Below are 7,552 nucleotides of genomic sequence, written 5' to 3'. Positions count from 1 at the left end.
TTATACACTTAAAAATGGTCATGGTTGTGAAATGTTTAGATATATGGGTTTTTCTTTAAAATTGGTCGGAACTGCAGGGTTGGGGTCTCTTAAAACTGGTAAATATTTTTATTTTTAAAAAACTGCACTTATTTCTAATCTGGAAATATCTTGATTTGGTCCTATACTTTTTGGAGCCAGCAATGGAAGGACTGAGCAGTTAAGTTTGCTGCTCTTTGCTGATCAGATTTCACTTTTCCTCTCCCCCCCCCCCCCACTTATTAATTAAAAAGAAAAGTGAGAGTAAATATAAAATGGTCTTAGGAACTGTTTTGATGAAAGGGACAAATTATTGGCTAGGTATAAGAATAATAGATGGCATCCTTCTGCCTTGGGAGACAAGGGATGAGGTCAAACGGTTGGCAGGTTGCAGCGCTTGCTGTGGTTGTAGAAACCGATGTGGGAGAGACATGTTTTGTTGCAGCTGGGGGCAGATGAAGGCATCCAGTTGTGCTGCTACAGATGCACCATGGCGTTTCTTCTCTCTGCACTCCTCCTGGCAGTCATTCCTCCTCTGGTCACTGCTGTAGATGATATTTGGGGACAATTCAGTCCAGTTCAGGAGTCCCTTATCACCTAACCCAGTTTCCCTTAAATAATAATAATAATAATAATAATAATAATAATAATAATTTTATTTATACCCTGCCCTTCCTGGTTCAGAAAACCGGGTTCAGGGCGGCTAACAACAAATTTAAAGCAATTGATGCAACAAAAAAGGCATAAACTACAGTATAAAACATGAATACAGTGGTACCTCGGGTTAGATACGCTTCAGGTTACAGACACTTCAGGTTACAGACTCCGCTAACCCAGAAATAGTACCTCGGGTTAAGAACTTTGCTTCAGGATGAGAACAGAATTTGTGCTCCAGCAGTGCGGCAGCAGCGGGAGGCCCCATTAGCTAAAGTGGTGCTTCAGGTTAAGAACAGTTTCAGGTTAAGAATGGACCTCCGGAACGAATTAAGTACTTAACCCGAGGTACCACTGTAACAATAAATTCAGAATTCAAAAATCAATTTTGGGGGAAATCCATCCATTACACATTAGATGGTCTTCTTGCGCTCTGAATTGCTACACGCTGTGGGGCAGAGGGGGGTGGACTACCTGTATAATGGCATGTGTAGAGGACTGGGTGGATTATCCCCACCCCCAGAAGTTTCCCAGTGTCAAGCATGAGATCCAAAGAAAGGTTGAATCTGTATCATAAAAATAGCTATAGGTGACCTTAACTGCATAGTTCTGTCCTTGGGTGTAGGCTTTTGGAGGGGCCAGAAATAGCTAGTATGGGGGAAATGATCCAGACTGGGACCCTACTGTGGGAGATAAGGTGGATTTAACCTTCCATCCTTTGCTGCAGTTATGATTTGGACCAGACCCTCCACACTGGTCAAAGCCCTGAATCTCAAAGGCAGAACTACCCTGTTGAGGTCATGTATAGTTAGGCTGTAATATATGTGCTTGAAGTATACAGTGGTACCTCGGGTTGCATATGCTTCAGGTTTCAGACTCTGATAACCCAAAAATAGTGCTTCAGGTTAAGAACTTTGCTTCAGGTTGAGAACAGAAATCGTGCTCCGGTGGCACAGCAGCAGCAGGAGGCCCCATTAGCTAAAGTGGTGCTTCAGGTTAAGAACAGTTTCAGGTTAAGAACAGACCTCCGGAATGAATTAAGTACTTAACCCGAGGTACCACTTTATTGGATAAGTTTAAAACGCCTTGGTAACAGTCAGCCACACCCTGTTGCACACTTCAGTGGAACAAATGATGAAACGTGATTTCCGGAACATCGCCCGGCCTCATGCAGCGTTGTTATAAAGGTTTAGTAAAGAATAAGCTAGCCCATACCATTTCGGCCTATCCTCCAGGGGCAGTTTCTTTTAATTGGGCAGCTGGATCAAAAATCAGGAAGTCGGTGCAATCATTTCATCTGCAGAATTCTTTTCTCTTCAGCATTTCACAACACGGCTCCTTTCCTGCCATGTAATGGATTTCCTGTATGTCTTCACAAAGCATTTGTGCATAACTCCCACACACACATACAAAAAAAAAAAGAAAAGAAAAGAAAAGAAAAAAGCATTATTAAGCATCTTGGATGAAAACGTTTACAAGCAAAGTTTCCATTTCCACAATTTCATGGAGCTCCAAAACATATGTAAGGCTCTAATCCTGCAACCGGGTTAAAACTGCAGCCTCCTTGAATTCAAAGCTAAGTGTATGAGTGAGTGTTTTCAGGGCCATAATCTGGACTTAATTACTAGCCATTTAATGCAGTTTCCTTTATGTGATGCCTGCGTAATCATACCCAGATGATTGACTTTGCCGGTAACATATGGGACACTTCTAAACTGATTTCCTGCTTGGCCATTTTCTCATGCGCAGACCCCCAATCAGTCCTGCGGTGCTTTTAATTTCAACACTATGTTGGTTAAATGGATATACAGTCGGGTTTTCTGTCGCACATTAGCAGTAACTGGGAGTCTGACTGAACAATTACACTAAATCCATTTAGAGCCTCAGCACTGTTGTATACAAATCCTGTTTACTCCATGAAGACTTTCACAGGAATAGCTGGGAAAGGAACGACCCAATATTTGAACTACAAAAGCTCTCATTAAATAGAATGGAAATGATGGTAATCGTACCTGTTTAATGAACAAAAGCCCTGTGCAATCCCTAATGAGCATTTTATGCACAATGAGCTCCCTTGTAAATAAACACCTGATACAATTTCAACTCTTTTTAACAAATACTCTCCTTATTCTCAAGGAAAGGGTGTCTCTCTCGTGTTTTTGGTTAGCAGACAGGGGAATTGCTCTCAGTACCAGTGGGTCTTCAGCTCATGAGTGGCTTATTTTCAATGTCTCCCCTGTCAATTTGATACAGCTACAAAAGCACATTAAGAGAACTGTGTCCCACTTGCAGGACACTTAGTGCAAAGTCATATGAAAGAGAAGTTGTGTTACAGCTGTGCCACTGGTCTGTGTACTGACACAAACATTAAGAAATGGGTTGAAAATGTGCTCTTTGCATGATGCAGCAATGCCTGGCTTGATGTGAGTGGATCACCGATACATTTATCAGAAATTATTATTATTATTATTATTATTATTATTATTATTATTATTATTATGTGGTGATCATGTAGTTCATTGCAGGTTAGGCTACTTCGGGGAATCAAGACAAGCCCTTTCAACAATTCTGCCAGACGAACGCTGTGTGTTAGACCACTTAAAGCTCTTTATCAGGCAACTATGTAATGACTGTGAAAATTACTGTGGGATAGGAAGAGAAAAGCAATTTAAATCCCCCCTCCCCCACCACTTCCAGTCCTAGGAAACTGTTAACAAAAAGACTGTTAACACATGACTAATTGGATGCAGGACTGCCGCCAAATTGTGCCATCACGAGTCCGACTACTTTTGAACACTTGACCTGTTTTCCAGCACATTCCGTCCAGTTTTCAACACTTGACCAATATACTTAAAATAATATTTTTGTAACTGTTAGGTCTCTCTCCCACCACCCCGCAGGCTTACGTTATTTTCCGTAGCAGGGAGAGCATCTAGGACATTGTACGGTGTTTCCATAAGCTGGTTTGGTGCTTTGTAAGCCTTGGCATCCCCACTGGAAAAGGCTGGATGCATTTCTTCTGTGATCATGTGGCCGCTGCCAGTTTTCACAGATTAACTAACGCAAACGCTTCTGACACAGTGCACAACTCGAGCGAACTACATGCAGAGCAAGTGTGATTCGTTAGCAGCTTGTTTCTCAAATGCGCAGGCAAGAATTTCCATAAAAGCTTTTTCTGTACTACCTTGGCGTATGCTGGACTGGAATAAATACAAGCAGAAAGAAAAGGCTCCCTGCTGGAGGTTTGCAGTTGGCCAGTGTTGTTCTTTTTCTTTCTTTTTAAAAGCATGTCATACATTGTTTTTGTGTTTTCTCATGAGAAAGTTGTGCTCAATGTCAAGACTTCATTATGTTGCTATGAATTTTAATGTAAATCCATTATACTGGGAAGACAACTGCTAGTCTTGCCTGAACATTTTGCAAGGATAGAAGTCATCATCACCCCCTCCCCATACAATGCTAGATAATCTCCAGCCCATAGACCTAAATAGGCCTGGCAGATGTCTTCATTTGGTCCACACTAGGGCTGGGCAATATATCACCCAAAACTGGTTTGAAGTCCATATTGTGATGCTGGTTTCATAATTTTTGACCTGGCAATATATCGTGAATCATGGTGTGTGCATGTATGTACTATGCAAAAATCACAGTACGGGAAAAACCGTGAAGCCAGCCAATGCCTCTATCCATCCTTATTTCAAATAAAGTGGTGCCTCGCAAGACGAAATTAATTCGTTCTGTGAGTTTTTTCGACTTGCGAGTTTTTCGTCTTGCGAAGCACGGTTTCAATTTTTTAAAAAAAATCTTCAAAAACCTCAAAAAAGGCTACCACACCGCGTGCTATGAGTTGCTCCCCGAAGTCAAGTCGCAACTGCACCTCTTCAAGCAATGCACCCTGTATTACTGTAACGGTTTTAAGAAAAAGGAAACAAACTTGCAAGACGTTTCCGTCTTGCGAAGCAAGCCCATAGCGAAATTCGTCTCGCGAAGCAACTCAAAAAACGAAAAACTCTTTCATCTTGCGAGTTTTTCGTCTTGAGAGGCATTCGTCTTGCGAGGTACCACTGTATCATGATATACTGGTATCGTGATATATCGGTATATCATAGTGTTTAGTTGGTGATATATTGTGATGTTGAAAACCAGATACTGCCCAGCCCTAGTCCACAAGGAGGCATTTTGGCCAAACCACATCTACCTGCCGTACACCCGACACCTTATGTGTCATCAGGCGTGGGGCAGGTAAGGACACAAGCTCTCTAAAAGGCTTTGCAAGCACTGGCGATCAGCTGATTTTCCAGCACTTGCAAAGCGCTATGCCTTTGCACACACAGTTCAGTTTCAAACCATGCAGGCAAAGGGAAATGCTTCACACTGGGTGATTGCCAAGCCTGCCAACCTGTCAGAAAGACCCACGGGGCTGGGGGCTAGGACCAAGGCATCTTGCCCACCAGCTGGAAGCAGTTCACCATCCCTACTCTAAAAGCAAACTCAGATGGTGAGTGGTGACAGGTTTGGAGCCGAAACAGCACCAAGGAGAAATAAGAACAAACATATTCTCACACATAGGATTCTCTGGTCAAGCTGCATGTTTCTCACCTCTGCAGTGTAAAGCTTAAAAGAAGAAGGAGGAAGTGAACCTAAGTCCACTGTCTTTTTGGTTGTTGATGCCTACAATGTGATATTAAAGAGTGGCTGGTAAATGTTATTTGTTATTATTTATTAAATTCATATACAGTGGTACCTCGGGTTAAGTACTTAATTCGTTCCGGAGGTCTGTTCTCAACCTGAAACTGTTCTTAATCTGAAGCACCACTTTAGCTAATGGGGCCTCCTGCTGCCGCCATGCCGCCGGAGCACAATTTCTGTTCTCATCCTGAAGCAAAGTTCTTAACCTGAAGCACTATTTCTGGGTTAGCAGAGTCTGTAACCTGAAGCGTATGTAACCTGAAGCATATGTAACCCGAGGTACCACTGTACCGCCCTTCATCCAAAGGTCACAGGGAGGTTTACAGGTCCAGTGCATCATGAATTCTAGTCTATTTGGTGTTACATTCTCATCTTTCTAGGACAGCGAGATACAGCTCAGGAACACCTGGTTGGGAAGACTGAAAGAGCTTTGCTGTTCAGCTGGAAGATAGCTGGGACGATTTGAGCTGACAAGGAGCTGAAATTGAATATGTGTGCTATCTTTACAGATGCTTTTGAGTGTGCTCACAAACCAACAATTCTGATTCCAGACTCTCTTTCGGCTAGGATGTGAGAGTCAGTTTTTCAATTGTGCCCGCTTTATCCTTTGCAGCAAGATTGTATTACTCTCCCTGTGCGATTCTTCCAAAAGGACAGAGCAAATCCAAGGCGGCTGCCAAACTGGTGAAATTCTCCCTGTGCCTCTGAATGTTAGAAAACGTTCCTTCCCTGCTTGGATTTCTCTTTTTGTGCTGCAGAAAAGAAAGAGGGGAGAGTTGAGATTTCAAGCCATGCAACCTTAAAAACTCTCCAACAGTATGAAGCAGATGGAAAATAACTTCTGGGCTTATACACTCAAATGACATGAACCTTTACTGCTGTTAATCCTGAAGGGTGTTTGGTCTCATAGCTGTAAACCCAACTTTTATCAATAGCATGCCACGAAAGATACGGTACATACATTCAGCTGAGAGGGCACAAACTGTTTTGCCATTTTGGTTATGGCCAGGGCCGGCCCTGTCATTAGGCAGAATGAAGTGGCCACCTCAAGCAGAGGAGTATGGGTGAGGGGAGCAGCAGTAAGGTGTTGGAGGGCAGCTGCATGTCTGCTCTGCACCCCACCCCACCCGTTATTCTACTGCCCCCAGATATGGGGGGAGGAATGTTACTCTACCATCAGTGTTGAAGTAACGTTTGTCTGCCACTTTGGTCAACTTCTGAATGTGAGGAGGGGTGCTATCTTGTCCTTTCCCTCAGGTATAATAATAATAATAATAATAATTGAATCCCTGTGACGGGCTGAGCTCCCTTTGCTCGGTCCCTGCTCCTGCCAACCTAGCAGCCCGAAAGCATGCCAGTGCAAGTAGACAAATAGGTACCACTGTGGCAGGAAGGTAAGCGGCATTTTCGTGCGCTGCTCTGGTTTCACCAGAAGCCGCTTAGTCATGCTGGTCACATGACCCCGGAAAAACTGTCTGCGGACAAACGCCAGCTCCCTCAGCCAGTAAAGCGAGATGAGCGCCGAAACCCCAGAGTCGTCCACTACTGGACATAATTGTCAGGGGTCCCTTTACCGTTAAGCGCTAACAAACTCAGTGGGGCTTACTTTGGAGTGGATATGTACAGGTTTGCACTGTCAGGCATACAACATACTTTCTCATACTCAACAACAGCCACAGACACAAATACACTGGAAATGGCAACACTACATTTATACAAGAGGTGAAAATTGTTGCCCATATCCTAGAACATTAGTTGATTACCGTTAATATTTCACGAGTGGGGGGAAGAGTAATTTTTTGGGGTGTGGGACAAGAACTCCAGCTGCCATCCCACACTCCTTTTGCTTCTCTCATATTTCCTCCCGCATCCCTTAATCCTGTCTCTTTTCTGATGGCCCAGCTGTCACCTTGCCTTCCTGTCTACTTGCATTCCTCCACCTCCAATAGCCAAGCCTGACAGAAAGAGAAAAGGATATGGCAGGACTGGACTGCTCTGAGGAAATCTGCAGGAAGTCCAAGCGGCTCTGGGGGACGGCTGGAAGGATGTGCCAGCAGCCTGCTGTGGCCTGAGGAGGGGATCTTGAGTCACCTCTCTCCTGCGGTCCTACTTCAGAGTGACAAAGCTGGAAACATGTACTTATTTGAACTACCCTGCTAAATCTCTGGCTGCACGTCTCTCTTGTTTCCTT

This window comes from Podarcis pityusensis (genome assembly GCF_964106645.2).
Source record: "Podarcis pityusensis genome assembly, chromosome: 3".
NCBI classification, from domain to species: domain Eukaryota; kingdom Metazoa; phylum Chordata; class Lepidosauria; order Squamata; family Lacertidae; genus Podarcis; species Podarcis pityusensis.
The sequence above is the reverse complement of the archived record's forward strand: the minus strand, read 5'-3'. Positions refer to the sequence as shown.